A 15,673-nucleotide genomic window follows, 5' to 3' on the forward strand; every position below is an offset into this window, starting at 1 on the left:
TCTCAATTGAGAGCAAAGTAAGAGGAAATGGAGCCTAATGGCCACTGAAGCACTTCTTGCTAGACAGGAAGAGATTCCTGGAAGCTATTTAGCCTCATCAGAGAGGGCAAGTAATATCCTTCTCAGAATAGAAAAATATTGAACTTTATGGAGGTATAATTAATATACAACAAAACGTACTCCTTTGTTGGGTGGAGTTCAATTAGTTTTGACAAATGAATACACTCATGTAACTACTACTGCAATCAAGATTTAGCCCATTTTCATCACCCCAAGAATTTCTTCTTGCCTATCTACAGTCCACTTGGGCCCCAAGTGATTCTATCATTACATGTTAATTTTGCTTATTCTAGAATTTTATACAACGGAATCATACAATATGTACTCTTCTGTGTTTGGTGGTGTTTTGCTCACTCATGTTGTTGCATATACCCATCATTTGTTCATTTTTATTACTGAGTATAATATTGTATATTATAACTTTTAAAAATCTATTCACCTGTAGATAGACATTTTAGTTGTTTCCAGGTTGTGAACATGATAAAGTTGCATTGTGTGCAAGTCTTTGTGTGGATATATGTTTTCCTTCCTTTTGGGTAAATACCTAGCAGTGAAATTGCTGGGTGGTTAGGTAAGAAACTTTCAAGAAATTGGCAAATAGCTTTTAAAAATAGCTGTACCATTTTACGTTCCCACCAGCAGTGTGAGTTCCAGGTATTCTACCTCTGTATTAATCAAAGGTCTCCAAAGAAACAGAACCAATAGGAGATTCTATATATGTATATAATTGATTATGGGAATTGGCTTACACAATTGCAGAGGCCAAGAAGTTGTCTGCAAGCTGGAGAACCAAGAAAGCCAGTAGTGAGTTAGGAGGTCTAACAGTCAGGAGTACTCTTGTCCAAAGATAGGTGAAGATGGGTGTCCCAGTTTAAACAGAGAGCGTGAATGTGCCCTCAGTTTTTTTTTTGTTGTTGTTGTTCTGTCTGAGTCTTCAATGGATGGAACAATGCCTGCCCACATTGAAGGGTGATTTTTTTTATTTTCTACCAAGTCAAATGTTAATGTCTTCTGGAAATATCCTCACAGACATACCAGAAAAAGTTATACCAGCTATATATATCTGGCATCCCTTAGCCCAGTCAAGTTAACCCATAAAATTAACCATCACAACATTCTCACCAACAGTTGATATTTGCAGTAGACAAAATAATAGCTCCCAAAGGATGTCCATGTTCTAATCCCCAAAACCTGTAAATATGTTACCTTACATGGCAAAAGGGACTTTGTAGATGTGATTAAGAATCTTTTTTTTTTTTTAGGATTTTTTTTGAGAGAGGACTCTTCTGTGTTGTCCAGGCTGGAGTCCAGTGGTGCAATCATGGCTCATTGCAGCCTCAACCTCCAGGCTCAAGCGATCTTCCCACTGGGACTATAGGCACGCACTATCATGCCCGGCTATTTATTTTATTTTATTTTTTGTAGAGAGAGGATCTTGCTGTGTTATCCAGGCTACTCTCGAACTCCTGAGCTCAAGTGATCCTCCCACCTCGGCCTCCCAAAGTGTTGGGACTATAGGTATGAGCCACCATGCCCAGCCTGGTTAAGGATCTTGAGATGAAGAGATTATCCAGATGAGCCAAAATAATCATAAAGGTCCTTAAAAGATGGAAAGTGGAGGCAGAAGAGTTAGAGGAGATGTGAGGATGAAAACAGGTCAGAGTGATGTAGTCATCTGCTAAGGAATGAGGCCGCCACTAAAAAAATAGAAAAGTCAAAGAATAGGTTTTCTCTTAAAGCTTCCAGAAGGAATGCAGCTCTGCAGACAGCTTGATTTTAGCCCTGTAAGCCCCATTTCAGATGTCTCACCTCAAGAACTGTAAGATAATAAATTTGTGTTGTTGTAAGTGTGTGGTAATTTATTATGGCAGCAATAGGAAACTAATACATTTTGTTTGTCTTTTTAATTTTAGTAATTCAATGAATACGTATTGTATCTCAGAATGGTTTTAATTTGTGTGTATCTATCTAATGATGTCAAGTGTCTTTTAGGAGCCCTTCATATATTTCCTGTGAAATGTCTGCTCAAGTCTTTTGTCCATTTTAACTGAATTGTCTTATGATTTAGTTGCAAGAGTTCTTTATATGTCTTGAATACAAATCCTTTGCTAATATATGAATTGGGACTATTTTCTCCCAGTATTTGGCTTACTTTTTTATTTTCTTAATGATGCCTTTCAAAGGGAATAAATTTTTAATTTTGATGAAATCTAATGTATCGATTTTTAACTTTTTATGCTTTATGCTTTTTGAGTCTAACAAATTTTTGACTATTCTCAAATGGCAGGAATTTGGATGTAGGTTCTTTTCTAAAAGTTCTATAATTTCAACTTCAAAATTTACTTCCTTGAACTTTTTAGCATGAGTTGAGATGCTTTGCATGAAGCCAGAGGCTTTGTTGACTTTCAGAGAATCTTTTCATGCAATCTGAAAACTCCATTAATTCTGTCTCTGGGTGATAGACACTAAAGCAATCACTTCAGCACTTTGGGAGGCCGAGGCGGGCAGATCACCTGAGGTCAGGAGTTTGAGATCAGTCTGGCCAACATGATGAAACTCCGCCTCTACCAAAAATACAAAAATTAGCTGGGCGTGGTACTGTGCGTCTATAATTCAAGCTACTAGGGAGGCTGAGGCAGGAGAATCGCTTGAGCCCAGGAGGTGGAGGTTGCAGTGAGCTGAGATCGCACCACTGCACCCCGGCCTGAGCAACAGAGCAGACTCCATCTCGAAAACAAAAAAACAAAAACAAAAACAAAAAAAAACAGAGAGAAATATATGAAAATATGCTTTTTTTGCCCAGTACTCTTTCTAAAGACTCCTGAAACAGAAACTAGCATTTCCTGCATTGTGCTGCTCTGCCAGACAAACTTTCCTCATCTATAAAACTTGGTTCATTTCACAGATGAGGAAGCTGAGATGCACGGAGTTTAATTACCTGCTATAGATTACACAAGTATAATCAGTCCAGAATTTAAGTTCCTGCCTCATGGATATACTTTGAACTTTCTCATTTGATGGTATGACTTCTTACTCTTGAAATGTATTACCTTTTTTTTTCTATGAAAAATGTTATTGCTCTAAAGTTAAAATGCATTAACCATATTAAATATGGGCTCTTTCTTCTCAAGCGCCTGTCAGATTATGAAGGGAACAATCCAATGTTCCTCTTTTCTTCCCTTAGAGGCAGGGATTTTTGGCACCGTTTGTATCTCCATTGTCCTATTTCACTTCTGTGAAGAGCAAAGGCAATTGATGGATCAATGCTTGGAGCAAAATGCAGAGAATATGCATTTTGTATATTTTCTGCATTTTGCAAAGAATGCAAAGAATCACTTCTTTAGTCTCTGACATTTTAAAAATGGATGAGCAGAGGGATTAGCCTTTATGCAGTTGGGACCCTGAAAAGCAAGTATTAGTTTGGTGGAAAAGTAATTGAAGTTTTACCATTACTTTCAATGGCAAAACTGCAAATGCTTTTGCACCAACCTACATATACATGAGCATACATAGACATTGAGGAATGTACATCACTACACAAAGCCACCAACAGCCATGTTTATTGGGGGAAGGATTGCCGAGGATCTTTTCTGTGTCCTCTTGGGAGATACGGGAGTGGTAGAAACAGGCCCCTATATGGTGAACATACTTATCAGGTGGCATTCTGACCCTCTCACTGCCCTACTGTGGCTTTCAGGTTAATTTATTAACTCTCAAAGCTCAATTTTCTATTTTAGTGACAGAAGCAGTATTGTTTATGTGCTAAACTGACTCCCTATTTACTAGTCCTGTGATTTTGAATAATTTGCTTTATTTCTCTATGTCTCATTTTCTCATCTGTAAAATGTAGCTGCCATGACACTGACCCAACATGGTTGTCATAAGGATTTAATGAACTAAAACGGGTAAAGCTCATGAATGTTGCCTGGCATATAGCAAGGGCTCAAAAAATATCTTTAATTATAGGACAATCATACATACGTGTGTGTGTGTATGTGTGTGTGTATATATATGTGTGTGTGTGTATGTGTGTGTGTATATATATGTGTGTGTGTGTGTGTGTGTGTGTGTACCTATATGTTTTTCTAAAATGGGACAGAACTGCTTGGTTGTCCATTTCCATGTAACAAACATAGTAATATAAATAAAGTAATAGTAGGGAAAAAAAAAATCTTACAACAGTCCCGTAAAGTACTGAGGCACAGAGAAGTTAAATGTACTGCCCATGTTTACAGAATTCAAAATGATTACACAGATTACACAATACCTCTTTATTTTCCTGTCCAGATCTGATAGCTTTAGGTGAAGCGGGGAGAATGAGTCATAACTGGCAGGTATGGGAGGGGGGCTAATATCTCTGGCTGCTTTGCCTTAAACACAGGATTTATTCTACCCAGCAGTGGCTGAGCTGAACCTTGAAAACAAGTTTGCCTCGTTATACACACGCTCGCTCTGCTGCTCAGCCTTCTTAGTGCCACACACGGTCAGGAACCCTCACTCAACAGTGAGATGTTTGTGGGTTTGCTGGTTGACACTAGAAAGGAGAGTGTGGTGACAAAAGGAGCTAAGGTGAGAGTAGGGTGTTTCAAAAGCAAATACTGCCTTCTTTACAAGCTTGCCAACTCTCAGAGGAAAGACCGTGATTCTGTCTTTGTGGACCACGGAAGTTCCCTGCACCTTTGTCTATTACAGGACTGTCTTGTCTTATTCATCTGAATGCCCCTAGTGCCCAGCCCAGAGCCTGGGGAATGGTCAGTGTTCCATAACTGTTGAATGGCACTGGACACCAACCATCTTAGCCCTGGAAAGAGCTTGAGTGGTCTGAGTTGGAGGAAAGCTCAGAAATAATAACACCTGAACTCCTGCTGGATGCAGGAATCTCCTTGCATTATAAATCAAAGAATGTAGTAGTTTGGAGCATAGGATCTGGAAACAGACTTTCCTGGGTTTAAGTCTCAGCTCCATCATCCCAAATCCTGTAAATATGGGCAGTTTATTTAACTTCTCTGTGCCTCAATACTTTATAAGGATATTGTAAGATTTTTTCCCAACTATTACTTTATTTATGTTACTATGCTTGTTACAAAGAAAAAGACAACCAAGCAATTCTGCCCCATTTCAGAAAAAGTTTCCAATCAACGCCAATTATATGGTGATAAATAACTGGAATGGTGACACCTTTGGGTCAAGACTGGCAAGGAAAATGCTATGGTTCGTCTCCAACAAGAATATGGCACATGGCCAGCACAGGTCACGCTAAAACTGAGTCCTTAGTGCTGGGCCCAGATTTGGATCTCTTCTCTGAAGCTAGCAAGTCAGGTAAAATAATTGGGTTTTTAAAAAAGTAGTTTAAAATAAAGCTCAAGTTAAAAACCCATGCTCTTGACATATTTCCTTTCAAATTTTATGTAAAACATACTTTTCTACTTTAATAGCCCAGATTTTTTTCTTTACACAGCCCATCACATAGTTGCAGACAGACTCTTCTGCCTTAAGATGTAAACATAGGGAAAAATTAATGGCATCTACATAATATTTTTTCCACACTCTGCCATTATATGGAAAATTTAAAAAAAATTTTAAAAAGAAAGAAAGGTTCCGTCTTAGATTCTCACAACCTCTCGTTCCACAGTTTATGAACCTGACTCTGATGCTAAGCTGGCAGTGTGTGTAAGCAGATTTTTGTTTTTAGTGAAGGAAACCTGGGAAAAGATGGATTAAGGTCATTTTCTTCCAAGAGTTATTGAATGGTACATGCTCCCCAAAGCCCTCATTCTCTCAAACTAGAGCACATTTCAGGATCACACAGGCTTCCTTATAATGCTGGCTGTCTTCAGTGGCAAACTCACAGATCCATCCCAGTTGGCTGTTGCAGTTTTTGTAGCTCACATCTTGAACCATGTGGCAGCCAGTGAGCATGATCTGATCTTGAACTTCACCATACTATAGGTTAACTACTTTGTGACAAAGAAATGCCCTGCTAGTGGTGCCTGTACACCTAGTAGAGATGAGTTGAGTTCTGAGCCATTGGTCAGGATTATATCACAGTTTGCACAAGAAGACAGATGGGTACTGCCAATATGATCAAGGAAAATTCTGCCCATTTTTAGAGCTGAAGTTTTAAAAACCTGCATAGGTGAGTGGAATAAAGGGGCTGCAAGAGCACACCAGTCCTCCCAACAGCAAGTGAAAGGTAGGACACAACCCACAGTGGGCGTAACTGGGCTGGCCTGGGCTTCCCCTAAAGCTGGGTTGTGATACTGTAAGATTTTAATAAGATAATATATGTAGCTTATTTAAAACAATGCCTGGTTTATAGGAAGTTCTCAATGAATGCTGACCTCCTCCTCTTCCTCTTTCTTCTTCCTCGTCCTCCTCCTCTTTCTTCTTCTTCCTTTTCTCCTCCTTATCACTCCCTTCCTCTTCTTCTTCTTCTGGCTTCTGCTTGGAAATCCTCAGTGACAGAGATACACTGAGACAAACCTACCTTCTCTTAATTTCCATTCATTGATCTCCAACCTTTCTTCCCATGGAGGCTTTCAGACAGCCAAAGATAGCTATTAGGTACGTCCAGAGCCTTCTGTAAAGTCACACATCTACACTTCTCTCTAATCACGTTTTCTCATCCCATGTGATATCCAGATTTTTTTCCATTTGTTTAAAGCCTTTTCATTCCCCATGGGTGATGCCTTAGTGGCACATGATCCTAATGCAGTTAGTTCAGGAAGAAGGAAGTGTGGGCTTTTTTATTCTCCAACATAGGCATGATTCCAACTCAAACATAGTTTCTTGGATCTCTTTGAAGAGGTAGAGGTGATGAACAGGGTGTCCACCTAGCTATTATCGCTCATTATACCTCTCCCCCTCACCCCCCCCCCCCACATGCACATTCACCCTGAATCTCTGCTCTTTTTACTAGGGTTGAGGTGTGAGGTTCTGTATGACATAACTCCTCCTTCCCCCATTATGGCTGCTGTGACACTCTGAGAGGGGACCAAGTGGGTGCTGGCCATTCTACATTTCTTTTAGTGCCACCAAAAACATCTTCAATACTGAAGCAGAGTAAGAGCTGTGAACCAGGAGAGTGATCCAGAAATCCCCCTATGCTAAATCCTACATAGCAGCCAGTGATCCAGGGAGACCTGGCTTGACTTAGCAGGAGGGACCCGCGGCAGGGAGTGAGTGATGCCCATTCTGAACGTGCAGTTTTATGTCTCTGTTCCCCTGGTGCTTGGGTACTTGACGTTTACAGCTTCTCTCCTGAGCTGCACCATTCCTTCCATCTTGCCTCCCTGTTGTGCTCCACCCATTGCTGATTCCTGCTTGTCTTGCCAACCTCAGCTCTCCCCAAACCTTAAAACACCTATGCTCAACGGTTTGCTTTTCTTCATATATTTTAGGCTCTAGTACCTGGTTCCCCTTCAGGCATTAAGCTCCTTCAATAATAACTAACAATTCTGGAGCAAGAATTGTCAGTGAAAAAAAAAAATTGACATTTACTGAGCATTTACTATTTGCTAGACTAAGTGCTTTACATGCAACATGTCATCTAAACCTCACAAAGACTCTCTAATATAAGGTAGCTCATGTTATTGGCTATTTGTTATATGTTAATATATTTTATATGTTATTTTATATATGTGTGTGTGTGTGTATATATATATATGTTATATGTTATTGGTTATAAGAAAAGAAAATGGGGGCCAGGTGTGGTAGCTCACACCTGTAATCTTAGCACTTTGAGAGGCCAAGGTGGGTAGATTGCTTGAGCCCAGGAGTTCCAAGACCAGGCTGTCCAACATGGTGAAACCCCCATCTCTACAAAAACTACAAAACCTAGCTGGGGGTGGTGGCATACACCTGTAGTCCCAGCTACTCAGGAGGCCTGATGTGGGAGGATCACTTGAGCCCAGGAGGTGGAGGCTGCAGTGAGCCGAGATCACATCACTGCACTCCAAATCCTGTCTCAAAAATAAAAAATAAAATAATAAAATTAAATAAAATTAAATTAAATTAAAATAAAAAATAAAATAAAATAAATAAAATAAAATAAAATAAAATAAAAAAATAAAATGGGCTTGAGAGGTTAGATAGCTTGTGAGAGAACTGAGGTGGATACCCAGTATCTCTGAGTCCAAACTGTAATACTTCTCCAAGCAGGAATCCTCCAGTAATTAACAATAATTCCCTCCCACAGGGTATCTTGGGATTCCAATAGGAAAGAAGAACCACTGTCAGTTATGAAACAAGGGACTTACTATGAAATTTAGACCTTACATAATTATGGAAGAAGCAGAGAAAGTAAAGGTGCCACTGGAGAGTTGAAAGATCAGAGCAAGAGTAAGTAACACTCATGCATGTCCCACTGCAGAAGTGAAACTGCAATGGCAAGCTCATGGGAAGCCCATGAGAAACTGCCGCCACTGCCAACATATGGTCATAGGCCTGGACCCTCAGACCACTGTTGATCAGTGGGGTCAACATTTGGAACATAGGTAGAATGTAGAGCAGATGGCAGCAAGGACAAACTGGAACCTGCCAGCACCTCTGCATCTGTCATCATGTCTAATCACAATGACTTTCAGAGGTAATCATCCTGCTTTAGTCTTTCAAATCTCATGCACATTTCTTTTTTGACAACTCTAATCCAGAACCATATAGGGAGGGGGACTCTGGGAAATATACTTCCAGGTTAATCAAGTTGACATATGCAAACCTTCCTGCCTTAGTCTGTCTTGTGCTTTCATAAAAGAGTACCTGAGACTGAGTAATGTATAAAGATTAGATATGTATTGGCTTATGGTTCTGGAGGCTAGGAAGTCCAAGATGGAAAGGCTGGCATTTAGCAAGGGCCTTCTTGCTAAGTCATCTCATAGTGGAAGGGCACAGGGGGCTGGGGACCAGGGACCAAACTCACTCTTTTAGAAAGAACCCAATCTTGTGGGTTTGTATTAATCAATTCATGAGGGTGGAGCCCTCATGGCCTAATCACCTCTCACTAGACCTCACCTCTCAACACAGTTGCAATGGAGATTAAGTTACCAATGCATGGTTTTGGCGGGGGGCATATTTAAACTATAAATGGGCAAACTTCTTCCCACGTATTATCCTCAAAAGCAGCAGGGCATGTCATCTACTGGAGATCCCACGCATTATCTACGATTCTTAGGGTACAATAATGCTTACAAAATCTAAGTATTTATTGGCTCACTTGCAATTCAAAAACTTAGTATGTGGCTGTTATTCATTGACTTTCTTTTTCCTATTTTAGATGATCAGAGGAAGGCTTACAATTTTAGTGCTCAACATTAGTTTAAAATAAAAAATAAAGTTAATTTTAAAAAATTCATTACAGACAGAGAAGATGATAAATTTTTCCAGCATCAATGCATAGATAACAATTAATGCTTGACATAGATTCTATTTAAAACAAAATAATATTTTAAAAAATCCTTCAGTAGTGGTATGCTAAGGATTCCAACAAAGCCAAACAGCCTTCAGGCATAGGATGAATCATCTAATTTCTTTGTCAAGGCTCATTCAGCTGGAAAGGGCTGTACTTTCATGCAGGGAGAATTTCTAATGGCAGCTTTCTGGTAGCAGGCATCACACCACCAGAATGACATTAGCAGCTCACCACCAAAACCAGTTTGGACAAGTGAGAATGACCCTTGGGCAAACCCCTTAACAGCTGATTTATGGGTATCTTAGTCAGCTCTGGCTGTCATAATAAAATATCACATACTGGATGGCTTAATAGAAATGTTTTCCCCATAGTTGTGGAGGCTGAAAGTACAAGACTGGGGTCCCAGCATGATCAGGTTCTGATGAGGTCTCTCTTTCTTGCTTGCATATGGCTGCCTTCTTGCTGTGTCCTCCCATGATGGAGAGAGAGAGGTTGGGGTGGAGAGGAGAGAGTGCATGAGCTCTGGTGTCTCTTCCTTTTCTTACCAGTGCACGAATCCCAACCCATCATGAAGACCTACCCTAGTGACCTCATCTGAACTTAATTACCTCCCACACCATCACAATGAGCACTGGAGTTAGAGCTCCTACATCTGAATTTGGTGGTGGGACACAATTCAGTCCATAGCAACAGGCACTTCAGACAGACCTGGAACTTTGAAGTTCTCAGGTTTCCTGCCAGTCTGACTGGACCCACAGTCTGTACACTGAATCCACTGTCTTCTGCCTTGGCTCAACATTCTTCTCTTATTGGTTTTAATGTCACCAGGCTAAGAAATTCTCTTCTAGCCAAGAATCTGATTTTTTTTTTCAACATGCAAATCCCCATGGATATTTAGAGGGGAAAAAAGCAATCTTCCATGAGTGTAAGGCATAGGGCATAGGGCAGAAGGAGGCAGGTGCCCTGAGATGAGCAGATCTGTCCCCCACCTAGGGACACCATTCAGTCACTCATTATACAATTATTTTGAGCATCTTCTCTGTACTAAGCACTGTGCTAGATGATGTGGGTACTATGGAGAATAACATAGATGACTCACATCTTGATGCAACGGACAATGTTCATGTCCCCCAAAATTCATATGTTGAAATCCTAATTCCCAATATTATGGTATTAAGAGGAGGGGTCTTTGGGAAGTGACTAGGTCATGAGGGTAGAGCCCTCATGAATGGGATTAGCACCTTATAAAAGAGACCCCAGAGACTCTCTTACTCTCCTTCCAACAGGAGAGGATACAATGAAAAGATGGAAAGTGTGCAACCTGGAAGAGAACCCTTGCCAGAACCTGACCATGACCATGCTGGCACCCTGATCTCAGACTTTTCAGCCTTCAGAACTGTAGGAAATAAGTTTCTGCTGTTTATAAGCCACCTAGTCTATGGTGCATTTGTTAGAGCTGCGCAAACTGACTAAGATACAGCACAATGCCAATTTCAGATACTCTGTCACGTTTTGCAGGCGAATAAATTCTTGTCTGTTAGACCTTTGTCTGCCATTGTGAGTTTGGAAAAGATAGTGACATATTTATTCCTCTATATTTTCTCCTTTCACATTCTCTCATCCTCATCCTACTCTAGGCCTCTGTGGTATCATCTAAGTAAATTAGAGAGCAGGGACCTATGCTTTATTGCCAGTTCCCTAAAACTCTTTTCTTGTCATTGGCTTTTGGAAAGGCAAGACTGAGAGCAGCAATGTCCTCCGGTGGTAAAAACTGCAGTCATAATGTCTTACTGCCTGGAACCAGGAGATCCTTCTCTCAAGTCTTTCATAGGCTCAGATTTTAAGTCTCCTTGGCAGTCTCTCCCTCTCCCTATCTCCCTCCCTCCTTCCCTCTGCCCCTCTCTCTTTTGAGATGGAGTCTGACTCTGTCTCCTGAGCTGGAGTGCCATGGTCCAATCATGGCTCACTGCAGCCTAGACCTTTTGGGCTCAAGTGAGCCTTCTATTTCAGCCACTTGAGTAGTTGGGACTACAGGCATGCACTACCATGCCTGGCTTTTTTTTTTTTTTTTTTTTTTTGGTAGAGAAGAGGGCTCATTATGTCGCCCAGGCTGGTCTCAAACTCCTGGGCTCAAGCGATTTTCCCGCCTTGGCCTCCCAAAGTGCTGGGATTGCAGGCATGAGCTACCGTGCTCAGCCCACTATCTCTCTCACTTAAAGAAACAAACAAACAAAAAAAAGAGATGGTGATGTGGATTCAGGTGGGACAGAGATCTGAAAGCACCTCAGAACCAGCAATCGCTCTGATCAGAGTGACCCCACATTGATCCCTTTTCACTCAGACATTTCCAAACTCCAGCTTCTTGGAGACAGTGGTTGATATATTTGGTTCTTCACTGGGATTCTAGCACAGGGCTGTCCAATCTTTTCGTTTCCCTAGACCACATTGGAAGAAGAAGAACTGTCTTGGGCCACACACAAAATATACTAACACTAATGATAGCTGATAAGCTAAAAAAAAATTTGCAAAAAAATCTCATAATGTTTTAAGAAAGTTTACAAATTTGTGTTGGGCTGCATTCAAAGCCATCTTGGGTGACATGTGGCCCGTGGGCCATGGATTAGACAAGCTTGTCTAACAGATGGTTCAGTTGAACCTTTAATTAAACATGTTTTCCAAACTCAATTGGACCTTCAGTGTCTGTTTCAATAGTACTTGTCACACTTTAATGGACCTTATTGTTGAATTGCTAGATGATGACCTTCAGCAACCAGTTGAGTTTGGAAAACATGGGCCAATCCACCACTGGTTCACAAACTGGGTCTTTCTCCTTTCTCCTAAGATAGCGACATCAAAACTTCTCTGTTCTTCTCAAAGGGCTGATACCCTTTTGCAATCCAAAAATGATTAGGTCATTCATCCAAGAATGATCATATCACTCTGCCCTTAGAGCCCTTCTGCAGCTCCCCATTGCCTTGGGATAGAGCTCCGCTCAGCACCTTTGCTCACCTGGCCTCTAACAGCTTCAGCTCTCTGTGCCTCTCTAGTCTTGCCCCTGTCATTTCCTAACAATGTGCTCTGTGCTTTCTTCAGTCTTTGCAACTCATCAAGTTCTTGCCTCTAGGCTTTCATACCAATGTGCTGCTGCTTTAATTTAGGATGATCCTCACCTTCCCCACACCCTAGCTGGCTTTCAGGTATCATTTTTCTTGTACTTCATGCAGGAAGACTTCTCCCCCTTCCTTCAGTAGGCTAATTATCCATGGTATGTGCTCCTATGGCACAATGAACTTCCTTTTCAATAGCACTCGTCACACTTTAATGGATCTTATTATTGAATTGCTAGATGATGAGCTCTACTAGATGATGAGCTTCCGGTAGGCAGGGATTGCATTGTTCTCTGATGCTTCCCTACTGCCGAATACAGAGCATTACACACAGTAGGCAATCACTACACAACCAACTCAGTGAATGGACTAATCATGCAGGATCACAGAAAGTTTGAAAAATTGCAGCAAAAATCACTCATAATGCCATTTTTCTAATAGGACCATTTTCATTTTTGCTTATTTCCTTCTCTTCCTCCTTCCACCAAATATTCATGTCTTTAAAGAGTTGCAGTCATTATGCACTTATAATGTGGTTTTTTGCTTCTAACTTCACATTTTTACTAAGTTACACATAATGAGACTTAAGCATTGGAGCTCATCTTTGTCCTACAAGCAGCACAGGGCTCTGTCAGAAGAAATGTAAATAAGAGGGAAAAGAATACATGTGATACATTATTGCATTTATTCTAGGCTGTGCTCTGGCTTTTCCCAAACTCTGGACAAGCAGGCATGGACTCTTATGTAGGGTAATGACTTGTATGGCGGGCTTGGATTGTACATGGTCTGGAACAAGACAAAAATGCAAGGTACCTTCAAATAATTTGATTTTCTCTCTTCCTCCCATCCTCTCTTTCTCTCATTTTAAAAAATGATAAAAACTACTCAACAGCATAGATAGGTTCTTTCAGGTTAGGGAGGAACTATGGAGTCAAGCAGTCCTAGATTTTAAATACTGCCCCTTTGCCTGCTAACTTTGGGAAACTCAAACCCTCTAAGCTTCAGTTTTCTTATTTGTATAATGAGGATAATAGTAGTACCTGCCTCATAGAGGGATTGTGAAGTGTAAATGAAATCATGCGTATGAAGTGCTGAGCACAGTGCCTGGCACATAGTAAGTGCTCAGTAAATGACAGTTATTTTAGTTTTTATCCATAAGCAGATGGTTCTCCCCAGCATTTCTCAGGAAACTAACCACTGTTAAGTGGATAGATCTCTGATGTTCTTACGCTATAGAGAGGACACCATATAAAAACTGCTGAAGTGAAGAGCAATTTGAACACAAATACTTGCAATCCAGATCATCTGTCCCTTCTCCGTCTATGCAGGCTCATATGTTAAACCACTGTCCAAGGCACATCTTCCTGGCTGGTGGACACATCGGTCTCTTGCTGGCCCTTAGTTTCAGTTGCTCTGGGAAAAGGCTGCCTGTCTCCAAACTTATTCTTCAAATTGGATGAAAATCCTATGAGTTATTTTCAGTGATGTGATAACAAGTCTCACAGATTGAAACATTATTTATTTATATTATTGATGGAGTACTTTTTCTATTCAACTCTAAAATGCATGCACACACAACAGAGTTTCACTTTGGATTAGCTTTTGCTCCTTGCTCCCTTCACATGGCTAGGTCAGTTCATACAGCAATTTTTTTTTTTTTTTTTTTTTGAGACAGAGTCTCGTCCTATTGCCCAGGCTGGAGTACAATGGCATGATCTTGGCTCACTGCAACCTCCGCCTCCCAGGTTCAAGTGATTCTCCTACTTTAGCCTCCCAAGTAGCTGGGATTACAGGCACGCGCCACCACACCCAGCTAATTTTTTGTATCTTTAGTAGAGACAGGGTTTCACCATGTTGGCCAGGCTGGTCTCGAACTCCTGACTTCATGATCCACCTGCCTCGGACTCCCAAAGTGCTGGGATTACAGGTATGATCCACCGCACCTGGCCTAAAATAATTATATCTAAAGATAGAAAGAAACTGTATGGTACAGCCTCTGTTTCAGTATGGGGGAGAAAAGTCACGTTCCTTCTTTCTGCTGTGTTTAATGTGTTCATTAAACACACATTTACAGATAAATTCTTGAAAATCAAGATAAAAGGATAAAGGAATGCTAAGCACAGCCTTAAGATCTCAGAGCCAAATGAGAGAGACCCATGCATTTGCAGTAAACTATCTTCATGTGAAAAATGCTGTTTGGAGTTGGTATATAGTAAAAAGAGAATTCAGTTAAGAATGCTATTATCTTATTTACCAAATTTAATATGCTATTGATAAGAAGATGAACTCCAATTTTAGAAATAGTGTCTTAGGTCAAGTTTCCCAGAGATAGACCCTGAGACCAACATTCATGTGCAACTCACTAATTAGGAAGGGCTCCCAGAAGAACCCAATAAGGGAATAAGGAAAGCAGGCCAGGGAAGGGGAGGAAGCCAAGCACAGTCCCGCAGACAGCAGCTGCAGCTTTATTCCACGGGAGAACTCTGGGGTGGAAGTTGCATCTCAGAGTCTGTCCTGATTTGGGGCAGGGAACTGGACTTTCATACTCCTGCACTAGTCCTGGGCCAAGGATGCCCGGGAACATTATATTTCAGCTCTCTGCTCTGGGCAGCCCCAGAGCAGTCTTTTGAAGAGAATAGCAAGGGCAGACAGTTGGAAGCAGAAGCCCACATTCATATGAGGAGAGGTGCACAGGAATAGTACAAAGAATCCAAGAGGATCTGGGCAGAACACCAACAATGTTTGCTACAGAAAATAGGATGTGAGCAGATGCGCATCTTAAAAACAGTGGAATAGCAATGGAGGAAATGGGCATCAGTGTATGTTTCACAGAGGAAGTCAGGTGGCCTTGAAAGATCAGCAGAAGAAATGTTTCAGTCAGGGGGAATATGGTGAGCAAAGTGAGAGGATCAATGTGAGACCAATGAGAAGACAGAAGGGAGAGCCCCATGAGTAGATTGCTATCACTGGCTGTGTCCAACTTCTGAGGCAGAGAAGCTGAAGCCACCTTAGAGGGACCTTCTGTTGGAAACGCTGATTGGTTGATTCTTACTTTGACCCAGGGTCACTTCTTGAGTCCTTTGAGGCCAGCTTCTACTCC

The 15,673-nt window shown here is 41.1% G+C and overlaps 1 pseudogene; it reads right to left on the bottom strand.

Moving 5' to 3' along the window:
- Nucleotides 1-5,748: 5,748 nt before the first annotated feature.
- On the bottom strand, nucleotides 5,749-6,164 carry LOC111536900 (annotated as a pseudogene).
- Nucleotides 6,165-15,673: the final 9,509 nt, after the last annotated feature.

Source organism: Piliocolobus tephrosceles, chromosome 1 (assembly GCF_002776525.5).
Source record: "Piliocolobus tephrosceles isolate RC106 chromosome 1, ASM277652v3, whole genome shotgun sequence".
Lineage (NCBI taxonomy): Eukaryota > Metazoa > Chordata > Mammalia > Primates > Cercopithecidae > Piliocolobus > Piliocolobus tephrosceles.